This window comes from Marmota flaviventris, chromosome X (genome assembly GCF_047511675.1).
Source record: "Marmota flaviventris isolate mMarFla1 chromosome X, mMarFla1.hap1, whole genome shotgun sequence".
NCBI lineage: Eukaryota > Metazoa > Chordata > Mammalia > Rodentia > Sciuridae > Marmota > Marmota flaviventris.
Genome location: NC_092518.1, coordinates 116761302 through 116788442, shown reverse-complemented (window position 1 = coordinate 116788442; position 27141 = coordinate 116761302). Strand labels below are relative to the sequence as shown.

General features: G+C 42.0%; 1 long non-coding RNA gene across 1 annotated transcript; it reads left to right on the top strand.

Moving 5' to 3' along the window:
- Positions 1-846: 846 nt before the first annotated feature.
- On the top strand, positions 847-24538 carry LOC139703252 (uncharacterized). The gene is made up of 5 exons (XR_011705651.1): positions 847-944; positions 1480-1543; positions 2236-2412; positions 2668-2821; positions 24223-24538. It is a non-coding gene; the product is annotated as an uncharacterized lncRNA (long non-coding RNA).
- Positions 24539-27141: the final 2603 nt, after the last annotated feature.

The window sequence follows — 27141 nt, the reverse complement described above, 5'->3', positions numbered from 1 at the left end:
TAAACCCCGATCCGCCCTGGTCCTTGAGCAAGGTCACCTTACATGCAATGTCACTGCAAATGACCTGGGTCATGCCATGCATCATTCTTACTTAGCAATGGCCCTCAGCATCTACATACATATATACATATACATTCATTGTAAGGGTCCGGCAAAGCGTCAGAGAAAGAGACCACCAAGTGACCACTCATGCAATTGGCAGAAGGGGATTTATTGAACCAGCATGCTGGGGCTCCGTGCCCACTCGAGAAGGGAAAGCAGCCCAGAGCCCAGAGCAGGGGTTGTGCAATGCTTAAGTACACTTTTTGGGGAGGGCGGGACTTTACATACATCACAGTCTCCTTTAACAAATCATCATACACCACGGGAAAGTCAAACAACAATTCCTAGACTTGATTAGTACATTCATTGGCGGGAACAGGTCAGGCTGGAGTGATAGGTCATTCCTAAGGAGGGGGTTACATTCAAACTGATTGGTTTGGGCCTTGAATGCCTACGTGACAAGCTGCACAGGATCTCGGGCTATAAATCAACTAAATGGCCAGTAGGGCATTGTCTTAACTGCCTCAGGAATTTAACCCATGCTTTGCAGTTTAGAAGCAGGTTTACAATGCCTGGTCCTTTACATTTTAACTCAGGCTTTGCAGCTTAGAAACTTTACAATGCCCGGTCTTTTATACTTTAACTTCAATTTCTTTTACCCTTACAACATACACACACACACTCATGCATACACATACCATTATGTTTTGATATACTTATGCATTGTGGGATGGTTAAATCAAGCTTATTAAAAATATCCATTTCCTCATATCTTATCCTTTTTTGTGCAATAGATCTCAAAAATGAATTCCTAGCCAGGTACGGTGTCGCATGCCTGTAATTCCAGGAGCTTGGGAGGCTGAGGCAGAGGGATTGAAAGTTCAAAGCCAGCTTCAGCAATGGTGAGGCACTAAGCAACTCAGTGAGAGCCTGTCTCTAAATAAAATACAAAATAGGGCTGGGGATGTGGCTCAGTGGTTGAGTGCCCCTGAGTTCAATCCCCAGGACTCTCCCCAAACAAAACAAAACAAAACAAAAAATGCTGAATTCCTCCTAAGTGAAATTTTTACAATTGATTATCATCTCCCCATTCCATCCTCTCTGCTTCTCATCTGTTCCAAACTAAGATTTAGGAAGCTAAGACATTAGATGTAGACAGTTGGATTATTACGGTTGTATTCTTAGCACTGCTCAGTAATCCAGTTGTCTCTGGTGCTTTAGGTTCTTAAACCACAGTTTGGAATTGATTTTTTAAAATATTTTTTTAGTTGTTGATGGACCTTTATTTTATTCATTTATTTATATGTGGTGCTGAGAATTGAACCCAGTGCTTCACACATGCCAGGCAAGTGCTCTATCACTGGAGCCACAACCCCAGCCCCAAAGGTTAACCACTTGGAACTGATTTTAATCAATTTTATTTTGCTCTTTCTTCAGACTTCTGAAGAAAACTATGAGGACATCTTTCCTAGCTACTGTTGGCTGTGAAGTTCCAGGGCAGGTAAGGCATCATCATGAAATATTGCATAGTCACACAATGCAGCTTCACTTTCTCACCTCAAAATAATCTTCCCTATGAGTGGAACAGTGCTATCATTAGAGAGTGTCCCTCCCAAGGGAACTTGTACAGTGACTCTGCTAATGCAACTAACATGACCCAGAGACCATGTGATCCCCCTTCCACAGTTGGGGGTAGTAAGTTCAACATTCAAGGTAGTCAACTCTAGCTAGGGTCCCTCTTGTGTAGACTCAGAAATTGAGTGCAGCTGCAAAAATCACTCCACAGATGGCCTTCTGAAAAAATATCTGTGTTCCCTTGTGTTCTTGAATACTTGTGGCACTTGATGATCTTTGCTGCTCATCCAAAGCTCTGCTATCATTCATCCTAAAACAACAGAATAAATTGCTCCTGTTGGGGTTGGGGAAGGGAACATGAAATCAGGGATGGCCTCAGAGAGCAGGTGGCTTGTGACTAAGCCACTGAGGTGATAGGGACAAGTCCTAAGTTTGAGCCATGGGGGCAGGGTGGGGGGTTGTTGTTGGTGCTGGTGCAAGATCTTCACAGACAGAAAGGGAGGAAAGGATATGGAAATCCAGAACAGAGTAGTAGAGAGTTGTTTGAATTATTTGCTGGGACCAATCCTGGGAGGCTGCTATGAGTTAACTTGTTGGATCCCCCTGTCTTTCCCACAGTTACGGCAACCTCAATTGGTTTCCCAACATTCCAAGTGCAAGTCTTGGGTCCACCACACCGTGCCTCACCCGGGGTTATCTGATTCCAGAGATCATATCATTCTCAGGCATCCCAGCTCTGATGTCTATCCATGTGCCCACCTAATAGCAAAGAAAAACTCCCATCTACCAGTAAAGGTGAGAGGAATAAATATGGAAGGCTTCCTGGAGGAGGGTATGACTGAACTGGGTCTGGATAAATTGGGTGAGCCAGATTTCAAAAATCAGAAATGTTAGGAAGCAGAAATTAAGGTAACGCAAAGGCAGATATGGGCATTGAGGTATGGCACACGGAATAACAAGCAATTACAGTATGAACTGGACCTTGAGGTATGGGCAGTTTCCTCCTCTAAACGTGGAGAGAGTGGACAGTTTCCCTGTCTATCATCTCAGATCCTCCAATGATGTTGTTGAAGGCGGGGCCATAAACTGGCAAAGAAGACCTACCACGTGACCATTAACGGATAGATTGTACAACTGGGCTTCTATAAGCAGTTCCCCACCCAGATGTGGGAACTGGGTGGCTGCCTACGGTGATCACATAAGTGTAAGTTTAATAATTTTATTTCTTAATTGGTGGTTTGTGTTGTGATTCTGATCCAATTGAGTATATGATTTGTCCTAACGTCTTACCAGATGTGATGGTAACAGACGTGTCCTATGAGCTTCTGGATAAATGACAGTGAAAGCTACGCTGGCCTCAGTGTTATACTTTATATACCAACATGGTGAGTTTTTCAGATGATTTTATTTGTTTAAATAAAACACCACCCCAGCCCCATTCATGATCATTGGGTTTTGTGTGGTTTTGAACTTGAAAATGAGAAACAGTTGGTGTGAATGGCTGAGCTGGTGTTGGTCTAACATGGCAGTAGCATTTGGCTGCTAGAGAGGTAATTTTCCTTTTATTTTACAGAGTGGTTGGATAGATATTGCTGAGATGTTTTCATTTTAATCTTGGTCTTGGCCATGTCCATGAGATATCATATAAGATATTTGTGACCAGAAAAGGAGGAAAGTAACATGCCAAGAAATCTGGTGTGGGATTAGGACAGCTTGTGGCAGCTGCCCTTGCAGCCAGTTTTGCATTTCATTTAGCACCATGTTTATATGCTTAATATAATTTTTTTGGTTAAAGTTTAGAATTGATCTTCTTCATGTGTTGTTATCTTTTTAAAATGTTTCCTGATAATTTCACCATGAAAATAAGCAAATTATTGTTCATCTTGTTCACTAACCATCAGGAATCATCTGATAGTGGTCATTGAACTCTAGTTTTAAATTTTTTTCCTATAATTTACTTGTGTATTTAGTATCATTTGTATTCAACAAAAGTGCTCCTTAAAAGTCTGGTGTTGGGCTGGGGTTGTGTAGAGAGCTCAGTAGTAGAGCGCTTACCTAGCATGCATGAGGCACTAGGTTCAATACTCAGCACCACATTAAATAAATAAATAAAATAAAGGTATTGGGTCTATCTACAACTAAAAAAAATTTTTTAAAGTCTGGTGTTATTTACACTTTATGAATATGAAACATAGTGGGTTGCTTGGCAAGAACTTGTAGGTTTAAGATCCTGCAGGGAATGGAGTTCCCAGGTTTCCTGTTTCTTACGTTATTTTATAATAGAATGGCATGGGATTTTTTTCATGACATTGCAATCACTTGAATTTGTTTAATTTTGATTTGACCTTGTTCTTTAAATATTCATTAAACAAAAATGTTTTCAGTGTGTGTATTCTGAAATGAATATTCTGGATGGGCACTTAAAGTCTTACAATCACCATGGATGCCCTTACTGCTTTTTCACTCCCAAAATTGAACCCAATTTGGTGTTTAATTTTACATGTTCATCCTCATTGTATTTGATTATGTTCTGGTCCTGGGTCTCCTATAATGCCTTTGAATATTTTTGTGTAAATTTCAATTTATAGAGAGAAAATTAATGTTTGTTAGTGTTAGTCATCTTTCCATCACTGTGACAAAATACCTGAGGAAAAAAATTTAAAGCAGGAAAGATTTATCTTGGCTTACAATTTCAGAGGTTTTAGTCTATATTCACTTGGTACTTTTGTTTCTGGGCTTGCGGTGAGGCAAAATATCATGACAGGTGTAGTTGCTCACCTCATAGTTGCCAGGAAGGAGAGAAACAGAGGAAGGAGTCAGAGAACTAGATATACCCTTGTAGTACACGCCCCCAGTGGTCTGCTTCCTCCAACTAGGCCCCACCTCCTATAGTTTCCACCACCTCACAATATTCCATTCAAATATGAACCCATCAGTTGATTAATCCATGGATAAGATAAGAACCCTCATGATCCAATCATTTCCCAAAAATCTCACTTCTGAATATTGTTGCTTTGGGGACCAAGCCTTCAATCCATGAGCATTTAGGGGACATTCCAGATCCAAACCCTAACATCATTTGAGTGCTTTTTTCCACATTATAATTTCTTGTGTGAATTAGTTTTCTTTTAAAAAATTCTGGTGTTGCTCCTGCTCCATAAACATCCTTTTGAAAGCACATGTTTTGGGATAATTTTGATTTGTAAATGCAGAACTTAATTAGTTGACTTAGTTCTTGATAGTTTACAACAGGGACTGTTCTTAACCATCTGTCATCTGCAGTCATTATACTGTGGGATTATATTTTGCAGAAGAATTGTGTATTTGGTATAATTTTATTCAATTAAATGTGATCCTGGCCCTTTTAGATAAAACAATACTTTCTTTAGTTACATACTGAAGATAATAAAAACATTTTCTATATAAACTTACGAGCTTTCTGAAATAAAAATAAAACTATTACTGCAATATGATCCCACTATTCCACTACTGGGCACACATTGAAGTAAATGCAATGAGCATGTTTAAGAGATTCTTGCTCTCCCGTGTTTTGCAGCCAAGATATGGAATCAGCATTAGTGTCCATCAGCACAGGTGAATAAAGAAAACACAACTCAATACTTCTTGGGAACAGAGAGAAAGAAATCCTGTCATTGACATAACATGTATGAATCTGGAGAACATTATATTAATTGAAATACACCAGGCAGGAAAAGATAAATACCACATGATCTCCCTCATTTGGGGAATTTTTAAAAAGTTGAACTAATAGGAAAAGACAGAGCAGTAGTTACCAGTGGTGGGGGCCATTAGGAGGTAGTGAGGAGAAGTATTTGTGAAAGGGTATTCCATTTAGATTAGAGCAGTATGCGGTAGGGACCTACTGTATACCACAGTGACTAAAGTAGTGATCATATATTCTATTGTTGAAAATTTTTGAGCTAATGTTGTGTATTCTCACTAAAAATGATAAATAAGCTGGGCGTAGTGGTGCTTGCCTGTAATCCCAGCAGCTCAGGAAGCTGAGGCAGGAGGATCGTGAGTTCAAAGCCAGCCTCAGTAACACCAAGGCACTAAACAACTCAGTGAGACTCTATCTCTAAATAAAATACAAAATAGGGCTGGCATGGTCGAGTGGCCCTGAGTTTAATCCTTAGTACTCCCCCCAAAAAGATAAATAATGTGGTAATGCACATGTTAATTGTTTAGTTTTAAACAATGTATAATGAAAAATACTTGTGAACATTGTATTGTACACAGTGTGTGTAAAATTTAATCTGACAATTTAAATAAATAAATTGACAACTTATAAAAATAAAAAACTTAAAGATAAAGCTATTGTTTTCATTGGCTTTGTGCCTCTTGTTTTAATGACAGTTACTGGTCTCAAGTTGTCAGCTAGCCTAAACTTTCATTTTTATATTACCATTAAATTGTTTCAATATCATTATACATATTGAAGTTTTAGTCTTTGTATCTTATTTCGTAAATCTACCAAAATTGAAGAACTTTTTTTTTTGTATCTTCAATGTAAAATTGCATACATTGACTGACTCAGTATTTGTTTTTTCTTTTTGGTATTGGGAATTGAACTCAGGGCCTTATGCATGCAAGGCAAACACTCTACCAAATGAGATATATCCCCAGCCCAATATTTGTTATTTAATGACAGTGAATGCCCAGAAGTAATGGTCTCTAGTCACTACTGAACATTGTTTTGAATTTCCCAAATGAATTGCATGTTGAATTTCACATTATTTAACCCAGTTCTGTCCCTACTCTTTTGCATAAGTTTTCTTTGAAAATTATTGGGAATTTTTAATTTAATAAGGAGGAAATTCAAGGTTAAATTGAGTGAGTGCTTTCTCTTCTCTGGGTATGAATGACACTTGCAGATCATGTCTCACAATTTCATTTTTTGTTTATTTTACTTTCCTATGGTGCTAGAAATTGAGGCCAAGGACTTGTACATGCTATGTATATACTCTTTCATTGAGGTATGCCTCCAGCCCACAGGTTTTTGGTTTTGGGGATTTGGGTTTTTTTTTTTGGGGGGGGGGGGTGAGTACTGGAGATTAAACCCAGGGATGCTTTGCCACTTAGCTACACCCCCAGCTCTTTTTAAAAAAATTTTGAGACAGGGTCTCCCTAAGTTTCTTAGGGCATCACTAAGTTGCTGAGGCTGGCCTTGAACTTAAAATCCTCCTGCCTCAGCCTCCCAAGTCACTTGGATTGCAGGCATGTGCCACTGCATCTGACCAGCACACAGTTTTATTTTTGAACCACAATTGTGTACACCCATGGCCAGCATTAGAGGAAAACTCTTGTCTTATTCAAAAACCTGAGGACTACAAGTGCTGGGAGTAACCTGATACTTGGTTTGAGGTAAAACACAAATATTTCCCTTTTATAATGTTGTTGATTGAGTTATTAGCCTTTTTGCTGATTAGCTCTTGATATTGACTCTGTGTGTGTGTGTGTGTATTAAAATGATTCAATGCTTCCTATATTGGTAAATTTGGTGTTCTCTAAATATTATCGGACTAAATTACATTTAGAAATCAACAGGATTGATTACTGGTATTTGGATTTTGCTTTATCTACATATATGTTTCCAGCAGAAATACAAATTTGAGGAATTGAGATGCCCTAAGCAACTCAGTGTTAATTTCTTTGTTGTATTTGTAACAATTCCAGATTAGTTTGCTTAAAAGCAGTATTCTTCCTCCAGAAAGAGACATAATCCCCCTTTTTCAACACTTAACAAATCTAGTCCCCTCCTGTTTTGGAGAGTGACTGCTGCCAATTAATCTATCAGGTTTTGAAGGGTAATTACACTTTTTGCTATTTTCTCTAAGTTATTGAACAGATTTTTAGACAAACTCTGAAAATAGGAGAGGGAGGCTTTAGACCCTCCCCTTGTTACTGTCTAAGGGTGCTGGATTTATTGTTTCTGTTCAGCAAAGATTTGAAGAACAAGGCACAGATCTAGTAAGCAAGCAGCAGGTTTATTGCAAAAGTGACATAGACTTCTCCAAAGAGAAGGGGCCCCATTGCTGGGAATTCAGTGGAGGAGTTTTGGGCTGTTCTTTTTATGGTCTCTGGAATTTCCTCCTTCCCTTATCTCCTCCCCTGTCCATGCTAGCTAGCTTCACTATCGTAAATTGGAGCGCCCTGTGTCCATACATGTGTTTTCATTTTTCTATTGGATTCCCCACTTAGGAGCATAAGTACAGAAGTGTCTGTCTGATTGGGTCCCCTGCTTGTGTTCATGAGCACTTTCATCAAGCAGGAAGTTGTGTTGGGAAAACATAACGGCGGCAGCACCCCAGAAAAAAAACCCCAACATGGCGTCTAACGACCCTCTCTCTCCTCTTTGTTTCTTTCACTGGCGTGAAACGTTCCCGCCGGCGCCAGTGTTCAAACCCTGCTGGTGGGAAGCCTTAGCCCCAATTAGAATTAACTTCTTGGGCTCCGGAACTGACATATGGAAGAGCTTGCCAATAAACGGGCGACCTGTTATCTACCTCAGCCCTGCTACCTCTCTTAGACCTATATAAACACACAGCCTTTTGTAATAAAGCGGAAACCTCTTTGGTAATCTGTGTCGTGTGGTGCGGCGTTTTCCAGTCTTACAAGTTGACCTCATCAGAAGACCTCTCCATTCTCCTTTGTTCTGGCCCTGTTCTAACTTCCTCACTCGCCATCTTGCCCTGACTGCCTAAGCCCTTCTACATCTCCTTCACCCTTTTCCCAGTTCCAGTGGCTATTCCCAGTCCTACTGAGAGAAGAATTAGTTGTATAGCCTGTTTTGCTCTAATACATGTTATTAAAGGTGTGATTACAGATTGAATGTGAGGGGCTGTATCTCATATTTGGAGCTAGATACAGCAGTGCACACGTTCCCATCCAGTTGGCTGGTAGATACAAGTAAGAATTGGTTCCACATAGGAAGAATATTTCCGGTGTCTCCATACAGAAGGTAAGTTTGATTGAAAATGCAAGTTAGTTTCTTATTTTCAGATTCCCATGTGGATAAAGTTCTGGCCAACACAGCCTCTGTCAGAAATTGGAAGGGGCCATAGAACTGGTCTGGGGTTACCCCTAGGGTTTTATTTTCCAAATGTAAGAAATATCTTTTTACATCAATGAGAATCCTTTCAGTTGAACTTTTATAACTGGGTGGAGCAGATCTCCCAAAGAAAGCTATCTGTGCAAGCAGAGGATCTGTTTGGAAAATAGCCTGAGTTTTTATTTAATAAGGTATCCTTTTTTCAAGAATGGTTTCCATGACAAACATACTGGTTTTCTAAAGGAGGCTGCTTGGGTCACCATGGAATTAAAGTGGACTCTCTGTAATTTTTAAGGAGTGGTGGCAAAGGTGTTTTTTTTTTTTTTTTTTTAATTTTCCCAAGTTATACCTAGGATTCTGTTCCCTCTGCATTCAGAAGGGTGCCTGGAACTTGAATCTCATTTGGGTTGTAATATATTCCCCCATATTAGCAGGTGAGATGGGGTCTTAATAAGGTTATATTGATAAGACTGGAATTTAACTGTTCTTTCAGTCATTGTGTTTTTGGTCATCTTTTTAATTTGGAAGTTGTACAAATCATCTAAGATCATTAGCCAGAATGAATGACCACTGTGACATTTCAGGTAGAGAGTCATTTTGCTGGTAGTCCTTAGCTGGGCATGGACTGGGATATTGGTGTTTTCTGTAGAGCTGGAAGATGGGCATATCTAACAGTCCTTAGCCAACTGGGAATTCGATTGGTTTAAAAGACAGTGGGTAAGGTTTGAAGTTCTGAACAGATATGTTGGATGCAAAGATTCTCCCAGAGGCTGGCCTGAGCCAAATTATGATCATAAGGTAAAGACCACTGCTAGAGTCAGGATGAGAAATGGGGAAAGGCAGAATGAGACTTTTAATAAGATAAGAGTCATCTGAAAAAGTAACCTCATGTTAATAAGACAATAAAGTGTCCTATCCTTGAGAGTGTAGTCTTTAAGAATAGTAGAACTCCAAATACAGTGAATCCACAGAGAAAGATAATTCCCCAAACTGGAGCCCACATCAGGTGGGAGAGAGGATCAGAAAGCACTTGTTTATCTTTTTTGTGGCTGCTTCTTTAAAAGGAACTTGAGGTCTTCAGCTGACTTGCTGATCCAGTTCTCCTTGAGCAGGGTGTGATGGCCAGATGGCGCTCTCTTTTTCCTCAACAGATGGATCCAGCTGTTGATCTCTGTTGCTTTTACAGCTGTGGGGGTAGCCAGAATCACTTGATAGTAACCTTTCCCTTTTGGCCTCAATTGATTCTCAGAATCCTTCCTTCCAGGTTTTTATTAGTGCCTGTTCTCTGGTTTTACTTATAGGGCCACTCCATCCTTAGGAGTTGGAAGGATTTGTTTTCCTAGAGTTTGAATAGCTAGTTGGAATTTGCCCACATTAGTTAGGAACTAAATGAGTTAGGTGGTTTCAGGATTTGATGTAAATTCTTCTGACAGAAAGTGTTGCCCATATAGCATTTCATAAGGGCTGATATTTAGCTTGGTTCTAGGTGAATTTTGAATTCTCATGAGTGCAATGGGACTCCCATATTTCACAAGTATCCTGTGAGAATTCACTTTGGACCCACTTTAAGTTCTGGTTAGTTCTTTCTACCTTCTCTGATGATTAGGGTCTCTTAGCAAAACGTAGGTACTGTTTAATTCCCAGGACAACACAGACCAGTGGCTTGTTTCTCAAAGAACCTTGATGGGGTGGCCCCTGGGTGGCCAGGATGTCTGTGAGTGGTGGTGGCTACAGCCCTCCTGGTAACAGAGGCACACACATTTTGGGGGGACAACATCCTGACGTCTTCACCTCACAACGGGTAAAAACTACCTTAGAAATAAAGGGCCATTGATGGATGACAGGAAAGAAACTCACAAAATATCGGGCAGTTCTCTTGGATAACACTGAAGTCAGTATCAGAACATGTAATACACTCAATCCAGCCTCCTTAATGCCCATGGACCTCCTGGTGGAGTGTTCATGTGAGGAAATGATCTCCAAACCTATGCCAGCCACCCAGACCTGCCTGACCTGGAGGAGGAAGGGTTCACAGACAGTAGCAGTTTTGTCTACAATAGTCAAAGGAAGACTGGGTATGCAGTAGTTAGCCTAGGAAAAAATAATAGAGATTTACTCCTTGCACATTGGGACCTCTGCTCAAAAGACTGAGCTAATTGCTCTAACTAGAGCCCTAATGAAAGAACAAAGTAAAGAGCTCAATGTGGGCACAGGCTCCAAATACATGTTTTTGGTGTTACTTGTCACACAGCCATTTGGAAAGAAAGAGGCCTCTTGATAGTTTGACAGTCCCCCATTAACCATAAGGAACAGATCTTGTAGCTGTTGGAAGCTGTGACTCCCCCCAAAAGGGTGGCTGTCCTACACTGCTGGGACATCAAAAGGAACATGTCATAGGAGTCCCTGGGCAACAGAAGAGCTGATCAAATAGCCAAGGAAGCAGTCATAGTGTTGTTGGACAGATGAGACTGGACACTGAGGATAAGCAGGAAGCAGGTTTTTGGCTGCAGCCAGGTTCAGAAGGGGAGCTTTTGCCACTGTCCATCAATCCTTCTGAAACCTGAGTTTAGGAGGTTTCAGAACTTTATACCCAGTGTATAGGGGAGGGACTCACGAACTCACAATCTGCAGAAGTCCACACAAAAGCAGCTTTTTCCAGAACAGTGGAACCCAGGCCTAGATACAAAATCAAGGACACTGTCTGCAAGAATCAGCGCCCAAGGCAGGAAGAGTTATAGTCCCCTTCTATCCCTCCAGCTAGCTCTGCAGGACCTGACTATTGTCTATTGAAATGCAAATGCTCTGTGAAGGCCTTGGGTTGCTTTCTTAACATGCTCTGCTGCTTCAAGCTTAAGTATACCCCCTGCCTGAAAATACTTTTACACAAAGTTTGCTGAGAGCCTTAAGAACAATTATGGTGGGGGTCTCCGGGGAAGTTTAATTGAGATTTTCTGGAGAAGGGGGTGCCACTAAAATAGTAGGCGGTCCAACCCAGGCTATGGCTCCCTGCAAGCTGCTTCAGAAATTCTCTCCCTTTCCAATGGGATGAAGTGTGCTGTCAAGATAAACTGAATGTCTTTCTAGGCCAAATCAAGAGTCATGGTTAGGATTCAAAATGATCAGCAAATTTTTCTGGGTCCTCTGAGTATTTACTTAGTCTTTCCATACACTGATGAATATCTGTAACAGAAAAGGGGACTTGTACCCTCACAGTCCCCTCTGCCCCAGCCACCTCCCTGAGTGGTGACATGAAGGCAGCAGTGTCATAAAGACCCTCATGGGTCCTGCTTTGGGTATGCTGAGGGATTAGTAGCTTTGGAGAAGGGGGTAGCCTGTGGGGTTCCTTCCTGGAAGGATCATATGGAGGAGGCTGCTTTAGATGTTGGCCAGGAGACACAAAAGGGTGGTTTAACAATGGTCAAGGTATCTGAATTTAGGGAAGTTGCCTTAGAGGCCCCTTGTGAGATCTTGTCTTTGCACAGGAGCAGGTTTTGGTATAGGGCCACAAAGGCTTTGATGTAGGGGAGTTCTGACCATTTGCTTTATCTCCTGCAAGAGAAGTCTGATTGCAGAGTGGTACTATTTTTTTCCATATTTTTATTGGTGCATTGTAGTTTCTGATGGAATTTGTTGTTACATATTCACATATGCTAGTTGGAATTTGGCCATTATCACTCCCAACACTTCCTCCCTCCCTCCCTGCCTCCCACCACTTGGTTCCTTTTCTCTACTGATATCCCTTTGATTTTCATGGGACACCCCCCACCTCGGGCCACTTTCTTTTTCTTTTTCCTTTCTAGCTTCTGTATATGAGAGAAAACATACAACCCTAGACCTTCCAAGTTTGACTTATTTCACTTAACATGATGGTCTCTGGTTCCATCCATTTTCTGCAGAATGATATCATAATTTTGGCTACCATTTGGAGGCCACTATTCTGAATCTCTTAGCTCATATTTGAGTCAATATTGGAGTCAAATAGTATTGCAATAGAAAATGAGTCAGTTTTTTTTTTTTGTTTTCTGGGTTTTTTTTTTCTTTTTTTTAGATTGTCAGGGTGAAAGTGATGGAGGATACATTTGAGTGGGCAGTCTTTTAGAAGAGAAATGGTCTGTCTCTGTCCCATATTGGCTATTGTGTAAGAGAGGAGAGTTTTTAGGTCCTATAACCACTGCCCTGAATTCATTCTGAGGCATCTCTCTTGGGAATTAGGGACCTTGAGCTTGGGTTATTTCCAAGGCATCACCACAGAAATCCCACAATTACTGTTGAAGCCAGATTCCTCTGGTCCTTATATTGGGTGTGTACCACTTCCTTCGAATTGTTATGGCTGGAAAGATGAGTGTCCTGTCAACCAATTTTATTTTTTATTTTTGAGACAGGGTCTCACTAAATTTCTGAAGCTGGCCTTGAATTAGTGATCCTCCTGCCTCAGCCTCCTGAATGGCTGGGAATACACATGTACCCCTGGTGGGGTTTTGTTCTTTGTGAGTACTTTCTGTCATATAAAATATGTGAAATAAATTTGTATGCTTTTCACCAGTTTATCTGTGTTACATCAATTTAATTGTCAAGCTCAGCTGAAAAACTGTAAGAAGGTAGAGATGAAAGGTTGCCTTCCCTACAGGATCCCAGAGAAAAAGGAGAAGGCAGGGTCTCCAGGTGACGTGGAAATTCCCATTGTTCCCTCTTCTATCCTCCTCCTTGAATTTTCCTATTGCAGGGAGTCTTTCTGCCACTAGCAGAGTTCTTTCTCTCACCTTCCACCTTCCATGCCTTTACATCTTCTCCTCATTACATCTCATATAAGCCTGCTATGCTTCTCCCCCTGCAACAGGTTCTTAGCACCCTTCTTTGGCTCCTTTCTCCAATAATTCTCTGCAGAACAGTTTATTATTATTATTATTATTAGTAGTAGTAGTAGTAGTAGTAGTAGTAGTACAAGTAGTAGTAGTACATTATAATAATCCAGAGTAGTGAGATTTGTTGTTATGTGTTTGCACATGCACATAACATAATTTGATCAATTTCATTTCTCATTGTCTCCTCTTTTCCTCTCCTCATCCCTGGGAAATTGTCTTTAATGATTTGGGGGGTGCAAAGGAAAACTTGAGCACTTAGGTAACATGACTGTGTCCATCTTTCAAGAGGAATGGGAATAAAGATTCTAAGATCAAGCAATCAATTCTTAGATTCCCGTGGAACCATCAAGCAAAACCATGCTATTTTTCTAGTTCCAGAGACTGAGTGGAGAAATGACTGATTCCAAGGTTGAGGCAGGGGTTATTCAAAATGAGCCTCTTGTACACATGCGTGCGCGCACACACACACACACACACACACACACACAAATATGCAAGCAATGATGCATGTATGTCAAAGGATCATAGGAACCCACTGAAAACCAAAACTAGCCATAAGCTGGATTATTTGCTTATGTGCATCAGTAAGTTTCATATTACCCCTTCATCCAGTTTAGGTTGATTTCGTATGATTTGCAAAGGAGTGTCAACTAATCATAAACAACCCCTGGTCAGGGACATTCCCAAAAATTTGTAGACTTAGAGTGTGGTGCTGGATAATTAATATTCCCCTGCCCTTGAATGGAAGTTATGTACTTTTTGTTAGAGAAACAGATATAAACAAACTGTACAGCTCACCCTAACAAAATTGGTGCTGTGACAGGATGCGTCGATCTTAACCACCACCAGGAGGGGGCGCTGGTCTCTTGCTAGGACTTGCTCCCATTATCACAAAATTGTGGAATATAAGTGGTTCCAATTCAATCCTCAGCACTACCCTCCATTCCATTCCCTTCCCTCCCCTCCCTCCACTCCACTGATCCCTCTTCACTCCATTTGCAGTTTACTTTTTTTTTGAAAAATTAGAGCATTGTGGATACACTTGCTGCCAGTACTCACTGTACCACTTCCATGCATGCACATACGAAAATTTGATCAGATTCATTCCACTGTTCTTCCCTTTTCCCGCCCCTTCTTCATTCTCCTCAATCTTTTTTGTCTATTTTACTTATCTTTCCTCTATTTTGATGAAATTCCTTCTCCTTTTTTTTCTTTGCTCTCTCTTTCTTTTCTTTTTGTACGTTCTCCCTTATTTGAATTAGCTTCCACATATCAGAGAAAAGATTTGACTTTGCTTTTGGGGACTGGCTTATTTCACTTAACATGATAGTCATCATTTCCATCCATTTACTTGCAAATATCATAATTTCATTCTTCTTTATGACTAAGTAATACTCCATTGGGTGTATATGCCACATTTCCTTTTATTTTTTTGGTACCAGTGATTGAACCCAGGGACACAAGGGTGCATAACCACTGAACAACATCCCCACCCATTTTTATGTTTTATTTTGAGACAGGGTCTCACTAAGTTGCTTAGGAGCCCACTAAGGCAGGAGGATCACAAGTTCCTCCTGCATCAGTCTCTTGAACCACTTGGATTACAAACATGTGCCATCACTCCCAGCTACCACATTTTCTTCATTCATCTGTTGAAAGGCACCTAGGTTGGTTCCACAGTTTGGCTATTGTAAATTGTGCTGCTATAAACATTGATGTGACTGCATCACTGTAGTATGCTGATTTTAAATGTTTTGAGTATATACCAAGGAGTGGGATACCTGGGTCATATGGCGGTTCTATTCCTAGTTTTCTGAGGAATCTCCATACTGCTTCACAGAGTGGTTGCACTAATTTGCAGTCCCACCAACAATATATGACTATACCTTTTCCCCCACATCCTTACCAACATTTATTACTATTTGTATTCTTGATAATTGCTATTCTGACTGGAGTGAAATGAAATCTCAATGTAGTTTTGATTTCCATTTTCCTAATTGTTATAGATGTTGAGCATTTTTTTCATATATTTCTTGGCCATATGTTTCTTTTTTTGAGAAGTGTCAATTTAGTTCTTTTGCCCATTTATGAATTGGATTGTTTTTCCAGTATAAAGTTTCTTGAATTTTTGTATGTTCTGGATATTAATACCCTAACTGAAGAGCAGGTGGCAAAGACCTTCTTCATCCTGTGGGCTCTCTCTTCAAGCTTTTGTTTCCTTTGCCATGAAGAAGCTTTTTAATTTAATGCCAGCCCACTTATTGATTTTTATTTTATTTCTTGCACTTTAGGAATCTTGTTAAGGAAGTCAGTACCTTTGCCAACAAATTGGGGAGTTGGGCCTACATTTTCTTCTAGTAGGTGCAGGGTTTCAGGTCTGACTCCTAGGTCTTTGATCTACTTTGAGTTGACTTTTGTGCAGGGTGAGAGATAGGGGTTAAATTTCATTCTGCTCTATATGGATTTCCAGTTTTCCCAGCATCATTTATTAAAAAGGCTATCTTTTTTCCAACATATGTTTTTTGACACCTTTGCCTATGACCAGACAACTGTATTTATGTAAGTTTGTCTCTGTATCTTCTATTCTATTGGTCTTCATGCCTATTTTGGTGCCAGTACCATGCTGGGTTTTTGTTTGTTGTTATTGTTTGTTTTGTTTTGTTTTTACCATAGCTCTATAGTATAATTTGAGGTCTGATATTGTGATGCCTTCTGCTTCACTTTTTTTGCTAAGGATTGCTTTGGCTACTCTGGGTCTCTTATTTTTTCAGATGAATTTTGTGACTGCTTTTTCTATTTCTATGAAGAATGTCATTGGAATATTGTTTTTTGTTTTGTTTTGGGGCTGGGACTGAACCCAGGAGCACTTAACCACTGAACCACATCCCCAGCCCTTTTTGTATTTTATTTAGAGATAGGGTCTCACTAAGTTGTTTCGGCTTCACAAGTTGTTGAGGCTGGCTTTGAAGTTGTGATCCTCTTGCCTCAGACTCCCAAGTTGATAGGATTACAGGTGTGTGCCACCATGCCTGGTCATCAATAGAATTTTAATGGGAATTACGTTGGCAGTGTGGCCATATTGACAATATTAATTCTGCCTATCCAAGAACATGGGAGATCCTTCCACCTTCTAAAGTCCTATTTAGGGGCTGGGGATGTGGCTCAAGTGGTAGCGCGCTCGCCTGGCATGTGTGTGGCCCGGGTTCAACCCTCAGCACCACATACAAACAAAGATGTTGTGTCTGCCGAAAACTAAAAAATAAATATTAAAAAAATTCTCTCTCTCTCTCTCTCTCTCTCTCTCTCTCTCCTCTCTCTCTTTTAAAAAATAAAAATAAATAAATAAATAAAGTCCTATTTAGTTTCTTTCTTTAATGTTCTATGTTTTTCATTGTAGAAGTCCTTCACCTCTCTTGTTAGATTGATTCCCAAGTATTTTTAAAGGCTATTGTGAATGGGATAGTTTTCCAAATTTCTTTTTCAGCATATTCATCATTGGAGTATAGGAATGTGATTAATTTATGAGTGTTGGTCTTATATTCTGCTACTTTGCTAAATACATTTATGGCTCTAGAAGTCTTCTGGAGGAGTTTTTTGGGCTTCTAAATATAAGATCATGTCATCTGTAGCTATTCTTCTGAGGTTTTGCTGTTTTGTGTTGTATCAAGTGATCCTAATGAGCCTCTCTGATAGATCTAGTGGATGTAGGTTGACAGTTTCCATACTCACTTCATGTTCAAGGACAGGAATATTGGATTGGGACCCATAAGTGGCCCTAGGGCATGTGTCTTGGCATGAATTGTCTGTGACTTAAGATGAAGTTTTTGTTAGGGAGAACTCAACCTAGGTAAGGCCATTTTGAAACATTTTTCATTGTAGAATAACTCTCACCCCACAGTCACTCTGACCCACACTGACCTAAACCCCAAACAATACTACATCATTACACAAAGAAAGGGAATTATTATCTGGGACTGATACCCTGAGAAACACCTTGTTCTGACATGGAACAGTGACTACCACAAAGAATGAAAGTAATGACCACAAGGACCCTTCCCAGACAGTGCACTAGCAATGTCCTAACTGCAAAAATTCCCCCACTCCCTCACTCCCCTATAACTTCCCTAGGCTGTAAGTGGAAGATAGTTCTAATCTCCATTGAGACCTCTCTGTTTATCCCAAATAAACCTATATTACTGATGAGCTGCCCCCCTTCTCTCTCTTTCTTTTCTGCAGTCTTTTTTTTTACAGTTTTGATTCATACTAGGTTCAGCGGAAAAATGATTCCCTGTGACCACTATGAAGCTGCATGCTAGGATGGAGTGAGGTTCATAGTAACAACCTACATGTCACTGCTGCCATTTGTTTACCTAGTCCCACACCCAGAACAGCATTCCAGATAAACCTTGGGAAGAGGAACACATATGGGGGACACTATGCTAACTAGTGGCATGAGGGGGGACAAGTTAATTTTTGAAGAACCATATGGTTTCTGTGGTAACTGCTTTGTCATTGTGGTGCCAAATCAGCAATGGACATCAAGAAAATGAATGATGTGGTCATGTTATAGCAAAATTGATTTACAAAATGAGCAGGAGGAATAGGTAGTAACAAGCAGTGTGTACTAGTTTTTTTTTTAATAAGCAAAAATACTGTAAAATGGTCAGTAGTGATGGAAACACAGTGCTGTAGCTATATTAAATATTATTGCAATGTACACCCTAAAAGGGTGAATTACATGTTGTATGAATTAGGTCACAATAATCTCTTTAAAACAAACCAGATTCAGGCATGATGGCACAACCCTATAATCCTGGTGACTAGGGAGATTGAGGCAAGGAGATCCCAAGTTCAAGGCCAGTCTTAGCAAATTAGTGAGATCTTGTCTCTAAAAAATAAAAAGGGTTGGGGATGTAGCTAAGTGATAGAGGTTCCCTGGGGTGGGGTGGGTGTGGGGGAGAGCAGGGAACAGGCCAGATTTGGACCATAGTTAATAGTTTAATAGTTTGCCAAACTCTGCTCAATATCATTATTTTTCTTTTTTTTCATGGTTGCATCCCTATCAGCCCATCTAGACCCATCTCTAGCATGCTATTTGGAAGCTCTGGAACTTCAAAAAATTGTGGTGACATCTGCTCATATCTTCATGTTATTTTTGTTCCATTTGCTGAAAACACATATTTAACCCAACCTGCAACTTCCTGCTTCCAGAGTCCTCTAGGGGAACCAGGATGCTTCCCTGATGAGGGTGAGATGATGGGGACTTGCCTCCCAAATTATGGCGAACAGCCTTAAAATTAACATATTCTGAGGTAAAACGTTTAAAGGGCAGATGTGCTGGGCCTGCCTATGAAAGCAAGTGCATTCTGGGCTGTGCCATTTACAAAGGTGAAGGGAACATATCCACCCCGACAACTGATGCTCCCCAGGGACTGAGTGGTTCCCTCTGTCCAGAGAGGAATCTGGAATCAGGGCTGTGACTGATTCACAACCTGACTGGGCTGACCAAATCCACTGTTGCTCTCAGGGAACATGCTTCCATGTTGGTCAAAATGGAGACTCCAGTAGAAGGTGGCAGAATCCACAGTCCATGTATCTCCCACTTCAGACTTCTCTGTGATTCCCACAGGGTATGGGGTTGCTTTGGAAGGAGGACTTTCCCAGAGACCTGCAGCTACAACAGCTCCCACTGCCCCTTTCCTCTCCCAGGAACTGCTCCATGGATCAGAATGCTTAGAAGCAGTGACAGTAGCCAAACTCCATTAGGACTTGGGATTCTGTCTTTTGTGTTACAGGCTGTAACCCCAGCAGCTGTCACAAGGGAAGCACCACTCTTTGTGGATGAGTGAAAACTTGAAGTGTGGAGGAAGGCTACGGCTCCATGCATAGAGACTGTGGAACTAGCCACTAGATGTGGAGGGGTTGAACAAACTGCCCTGAGGTCCCACTGAGCTGAGAACAGACTTCCACCAGAAGTTCCTGCTGTGGTAGCGTGGAACACTTTACATGCGTAAGCCCTGCTCCAATGCTTTTTATTGCCTTTATCACCATCCAGCATTCACCTCTGACCTGCTTGCTTCTTTCCCTCAATGGAATCATGCTACAATATCTCCCTGTTGCAACATGATGCTCACTATGATAAATCTTATTTGCACTTGGATGACCATGGAGTATAGGGGGCTGGCTATCTCCTCCTCCTCTGATGTGTCACTCTAGCATCCCTGATCCTCATTTAGCTTCAGTGCTTCCTCCTCGCTCTCACCACAGCCAAGCATTGCTGGGGCAGAGCAATCAGTGCTCATGGGTAAGGAAAGGGAGATTCCATGAATTGGGAGAGCAGAAGAGGAAGGAAAGACTTAGCAATGAATTAGAAATGAAAGTCCAGGCATTTATCCACCAGTTTGTCTCGTGTCCAATCCCTGTCTCATTCTCATCTGGGCAAGCCATTAGGTTTTACATGGGATTATGTTAAATGTCTCTCCAAATGACTTGGGACAAGTCTTTGAGTGTCCAAGTCCTACAAAGGTATGCCTTCACATGTATTCAAATTAATGGTAGATAAGATGTGACGGGCAGAATGATGTCACCATTCCTCTCAGTCTGAAAGCCCCTGCATGGAGTGTTGAGATGGTTGGGATCCCCTGTACAGTGTAACCCAAGGCGACTATGACAAAAACACACAAAACAAAAAGGAGTTAAGCACAAATTAATTATTGGATCAAACATGGGTAAGGTTTGTTGTAATTTTTTTCAAATGTATAGTTCCAAATAAAGATGAATAGGGGAGTCCCATGACAAAATGACACTGTGGCAAAGGCCACTCCACTGTGGGGTAGCTCATGTGAGCATCCACACCCACTTGGACAGATCTACATCATATCTGGGCCTCCCCAGTTGTCTATTGATTAAATAGGTCAGTATGTTGTTGGAGGCCCCACGGGGTTTGAACTGTGGATCTGTCTTCTCCACCATGTTCGGTTCAGGTGGGTTGGAAGTATCCATGGCATTTTCTTTGTCCATGACTGGTGGACTCTACCAATGGCTTCACGAAGACAGCACAACTGATAAAGCCTGAAAAAGATAAAGAAACCTCCATGATCAACAGGACCAAAGGTCTTTTCTTCTCACTCTCTTACACACACTCACACACACACACACACACACACACACACACACAGCCATCCAGCAATGGTTGTAAGAGATAGGTTTGGGGCATCCTCTGATTTGCGGTATCAACTTTATCAGTTCTTTCTTTCTGTCATATAAATGGGTCCATACCTAGTATCTGTTTTCTGTTCCATTGACACCTTTTCACAACCCATTTCAATTGCTAAATGTGTGAGTTCTCACGAATCTTTCTGACTGCCTGACTGATGGGACCCTTCATGCTGTTTGGTAACTGTGAGCTCCCTTGGCCAATTCCGCCTCATTCCAAGTTTGGTGAAGGCAGGAACTTGTCTGACTTGCTCCCTGAATCTGCCAAGGACAGAGTTAAAGAGAAACCACCACAGACATCTCAGGAAGGAAAGGATCTGAGGCCAGGAACTAAGTACTGATGAACCTGTTTAAGGTCTCGAAGGGCAAAAAGCCAGGGCTAGGAAAACAGTGAGGAATCAGGAGAGGGCAGGTAGGCCTCCCAAGGCCAGGTCTGTCCTGAGAGCTCAGAACTGGCCACCAACAGAGCAGATGGAGTCCAAAACAGCTCAAAACGCACCCCCCCACCAGCCTGCACTCCACTGCCAGCCCCAATGCCATAGGGAGCTGCCCATGAATCACCCCCAGAAGCCTAGAGCAGTACTTGGTTTGAATCTGACAAAGTAGCAAGGCCAGAAGTAGGTGCCCAAGGTGTTCTCAGTGTTTGGTTTCTAGGAGAGATGAAAGGATTCATCCTCGGTGACCCAGAGCTGAGATGGGAGGTAAGAATGTGCTATCTACAGCCTGGGCCCCTACCCACTTCCCTCTGGAGAGTCTATCAGTTGGAAGGAACAACTGTCCCCTGCCCTCCCCAGTACCCAGCAGGGTTGGAAGTCATCACATAGATGATGTGGGTGGTGGCCCAAAAGATACCATTGTATGTCAGGATGTCTTACCTGAAGACCACTGTGGTTTCTCTGGAAGAGAGTTATTGAGGACGTGATAAGATAAAGATAAGGATAAGGAGTTAGAGGCAGCTGTGATATGGAGCAGAGCAGAGCAGAGCGAGAGGCAACCAGGATAAGTAGTGAGAGGCAACTGTCTCTGTCTCCGTGGTTCACTCAGGTTCTCTGAGTCCCAGAGCCTTATTGGTTAAGCCTCATGAAAGTCTCTGTGAGGCACAATGGGCCTTGGAACCTTGGAACCACAGAAGTTGGTGGGATCTACATACTGGCCTCCCCTGCCCCTGAGCTGGTTCAGTGATGATTAGGTGAGTGGAAGGGGCCATGAAAGGAGGCAGACATTATCTGGATACGGGAACATCTGCATTAGCTATTCCCTTGGTAGAACATTTGTTTCCTCATCCTCAGAACTTTTCCCTAGCTTGTGCAAAATCTTCCCAACAGACCTTCCGAGAACAGGTCTGTATGCAAAATCTTCCCAACAGACCTGTGTGCCTCACCACATCCATGACATCTCAACAGGGCCCCTGGGCAATGCTCAGTTATTCAGTCCTGTTTCAATCAGGAGCTTAGTTCCTGGTGGAATGCCACAGTTGTCAACCTCTGGACCAGACTTGGTCATGACTGTGCAGTCATGCTTTTATAAGACACCATTCACATCAGTGGGTGTTTAGATGGAGAAATATTGGGTGTTGAGATGAAGAGTCACCCTTCTGAAGCCAAGGTACCTTCCAGGTCTCTGATGTAGAACAAGTGTACTGTTAGCATTAAGGAATGACACAGGTGGACATCTTCTAGAGGTAGGATGTGGATTCCTGCAGGCTGTCACAGGGCCAAGGGTGAGGACCAGGCTGTGAACTAAAATGACTCTTCTGGGAATAGGCAGCTTGTCCCCACACTGGTGGCTTCCTCTGTTTCATGCATCACCAAGGGAACTGATGCTTATAAGAGGGACCCAGGTCACACATTTCTTTCCTTGACTGGCAGGGAAGGCTTAATGGTCCAGGTTTCCTTGTAGTGCACAAAGAAACCCATAAGCCCCCTCTGATAGCTGAGATGGGTGCTTACAACTAATTGGAGAGGAACAACAATTTAGTGTGGGGTATTTGGTTAACAATCTGCCAAAGGAAGTGGCAGATTGTCTTTCTCTTTTCAAGGAATCACCTTCCTAGAAAACCAAGGTCATGACCCAGAAAGTGGGCCAGAGGAGCTTGTCTGATATCACTGAAATGCATTGAAAATGCATAACCTTCAAATAATTACACAATAGAAGAGAAACAAAAATCCTATTGCCATCGGTCACAAACGTAATGAAGCATCTATGAATACAATAAGGAAAATGCACATGTGGCTTTTAAGAGCTTCCTGTTTGGGCACTAAAAGAATAATTAATTTAATTATATAAATGCATTTTTATTGGTTTAGATATACATGACAATAGAGTGCATCTTGAAATATTATTAAGTAGGATCCCAGTCTTGTGGATGAACATGATGTGGAGTTACATTGATCGTATACTCATATTAAAATAATATTTATAATATTTTTTTGTCCTGTAAAGGAAGACTAATTCTTGAAATGGTGCCCACTCAAAGCAATCACATACTTCAAGATGCTTTTTTCCCCAAAAAACATTGTACATGTTTTCTGGGGCACATTATGTAGCCTCAAAGTCAAAGAACTTTTCCAGAGAACTGGCATAGCGTTCAGACTAGGTCACTACTGCAGTAGCTTAAAATAATCATTGTACTTTACAAAGTTAGAAGTCTGAGAATAGGAGACAGCTGCAGAGGAATTTGACTCAATGTGAGATAAACCTCTTTGCATAAAAACTGCTTAAAGGGGGGCTGGGATGTGGCTCAAGCGGTAGTGCGCTCACCTGGCATGCGTGCGGCCCGGGTTCGATCCTCAGCACCACATACAAACAAAGATGTTGTGTCCGCCGAAAACTAAGAAATAAATATTAAAAAATTCTCTCTCTTAAAAAAACTGCTTAAAGGGGTAAATGTCAATTAACTAATGTATCACAAAAACAAGAACTCATGGAGTTACTAAGTATGAAATGAACATGTAACAAAGATTGAAAGGTTCATTTTTATCCCTGGATCATAGTAATGGTAAAGATGACATCTGAGTATGCTCTTCCGACTCTACTCTTCCATTTGAATGAAATATTATCGAGGTTTGATGCTTTTTTTTTCTTTGTGGACTTCTTTAAAGCCTTTCATGGGAACTGAAAAAAAAAGAAAAAGAAATGTGTCCACTGTACTCTAAATTAATCTATAAATTTAGTGCAATCTCAACATAAATCACAACAAGAATGTGAATGTGTGTGCAGCTGGAAGGCCATGCCCTAGAATTATTTTGAAGAGAAAATGTGCAGGAATATATGACAGGGGTCTTCTCATACTGAATACCCAAATTCACTGTAAGGTTTGGAAATAGAAAGAGCAATTGAAAAATGTGTCATTGAACCAAAACAAAGATTTTCTGGGTCACTTGGGGTTTCTCCTAAAGGTAATTCTGGACTCCAGCCTTGCTGACGGGTGTTCTTTGTTGTGTCTTGTTTCTGCAGCCATCTGTGGAGGCCAGTGATCACAGATAAACAACACTGTGAAGTCAGTTCCAGCACCAGCTCCACAAGACTCAGGAGAAAGGCAGATGAATACCTGAAACTCAACCTGGCCTCTAAATCCCTGCTGAGCGTTTTACTAGGTAGACAACTGGGGAGTTACAGAAGTGATATGCACCTGGCACAGTGGCTGTGTAAACTGACCCAAGCCACACCAGGGTGGAGTTGGCCACTGCCCAAATACCACGTGACTCCTGCACTCAAGTTCCCTGAGGTTGATGAGAAGCCCAGGAAAATGCTGTGGCTGAACAAATCCTTCCCCTGACGCAACCATTAAAACAGAAACTGAGTTTTCATTTCTTTGTGTTTGACATTTTTCATTTCTCATAGACTTTGTACTCGTGACACATCTGGGTGCTACTCCAGGGCCACAGGCATGTGAGCTTTGGCCACCAACCCTTAAGAAGGTGGATACTAACATTGCAAAGTGTGGGGATTGGAAGCCAAGGGTGGGTCATGTTCAGAGCACCTTAAGGTTGGCTGATCGGACCTGTGGAAAAAACCTCCACCTCCAAATTACTAGGGTCAGGGCTTCCAAAAGGCCACTAGTGGCTATGGGGTGGAGTTGGGGCTTCATTTGTCACCCTGCAAGTTTGGTGGAATCAGTGGGAAGGAGTCCAAATCACACGTAAGCAGTAGTGGCTGGGGGTGGGAGGGAGTTCTCTTAAGACATCAGTATGGAGGCCATGTGTCTGGGACAGCAGGAGGTGCACACTCAATGATGTGTCCTCCAAAGTAGGTATGAAGTTAGTCCCCAGAAGAGGAAGAAATGCAATGAACAGAGCTTCTGAACTCCATTCAGATAAGGGCCACTTCCTGAGTCTGATCTGTGTCTATCCCCTGTTCAACAGACCCTGCATAACAAGACTACAGAAGGGGTGGAGGGAAGATGGGACCACGTCCAGGTGGAAGGATCAGAGCACAGCTCACTGCCTTTCCCACTGAAGGCTTCCTCAGTGGAAGGAAGTGAGAAACTGCAACCCTGAGAGGGGAGAGCTGTGATCATCACCTTGGACAGGACAGAGAAATGAGTGAATACTCACTGGGTGGGATACCAAGGCCACCAAAGGCATGGTATAGCTTGAAAGTGATGCCAAACGTCACTTTTGATAGAGCTGACCCTCTGATTGATAGTGAGCCATGGTAAAGAAGGAACCCAGCAGATGGACATGACTGGGGCACTGTGATGTCATGGGACAAAAGTATTTGGTTTCAGCCTGTGCTTTTCTATGTGCCAGCCACACAGATATGGGAAGAAAGAAGTCCAGACTCAGAATAGCACTGATTTTAGGGACCAATAGAATCCTTCTGTTGAACGTTTCATATCCTCAGCTGGGAATTGGGTAGAGAGGCATTCCTTTTGCTGTTACCTGTTCATTTTTGTATTCAATGGAGGAAAAGAAAAAGGAGGGTCATGAGGCATCAGGTGCAGGAGACAAAGAATGGTGGGGAGCCTCTCTGTCGAGGGTTGGTGCCCAGTACCACAGAGCATGGAATTTTACTTCCTGCCCCAGACTTCAGTGTGGGGGGATCAACATGCCAGGTGCCAAGTGTGAGTTGTCAGGAAGCAGCCCTGGAGGTGAGCCTGTGACTACAAGTAGCTTACTTGTGAAGGAAGCCCAGTCTGCACCTGTAAGGGGTCTGGGGAGGGGCATGAGACATATGGGGACGGCATTCTGTTCAGGGGATTGATATCAGTGTGGTTGGTTGGAGATTATTGGCAGGGGGACACCATGGGGGACTGTGTAGAACTCATACATCTCAGATTCACCACAGGCATCGCGTGAACAAGAGATGGGATGTGAATCCAAGGAGTGTTGTTATAGCCCATGAGCATGACCACATGCTAGAGTCCACAGTATATAATGAGAGGGTGCTTATTCTTCCCACACAGGTTGAAGGCCAGGGCATTGACCTAGTATGAAGTGTGAATGGGCCAGAATGATCTGTGAAGCACAAGGAGAAGAGGTGATCCTAGACCATGTGGTATTAGTCATCTCAGAGATCACATCTTCCCCAGCATCCCAGCTCTGATGTCCCCCCATGTGCTCACCTAGTAGCAAAGAATGCTCATTCACCTGTAGGGGCAAGAGCAGTAACTCTTGGAAGGTTTCCTGGAGGAGTATTGTGAGCAAGCTATGTCATTAACAAGGACGAGACATGTTTGTCTTTCCTCAATGTCAGAGTTTCTTGAACCACCATAAGTTCACAGACTGTGCCACTTTCATCAGCAGCAGTTCATTGAATACTTGTGGGTCACCTGGTGGTTGTAAGGTTGGTGAGCACAAGTTACTTTATTCCTGTCGTAATTTCTCATTTCTGTAACAGTCAAGTCACACCTCACACCACACAGGATGATGTATAAATAGGTCACAGAGAGACTAATTGTTAAGATGGCCACAGAGTTGCAGGATGCTGAAGGAACAGCACAGGCAGAGAGAGAGATGAATGCAAAGTCAAAGAGTCACTGTAGGTGGCCAGAGAAGATACAAACCAGCTCAAGAAGTTGTTTAGGTACAGAGCTGTCAAAGAACACAAATTATTCTAGGCCAAGGTCCAGAAAGACAGGGGTTTCAGAGTGTCAGCCTGGAGTGTCAGCAGCTTGGAGTGGACTGTGTGTGATCTTCACAGGCAGGAGAATCCACAGTGTGCTAAAGCCCAAGGACAGAAATTCAGTGGTTGGTCACTGTGGAAATTTTACTGGGAAAGGCTTATGATGAATGACCAGGTAATGGATCAGGGCACCCTATGTCCAGTCTCAGGATGCTCCTCCTTTTATGAGCCTCGAGTGAGGGGATTGCTTCATTTGGTGGTCTAGTGTGTTCCATAGGCTCATGGGCCTAGCTTTTCTGACATGCATTT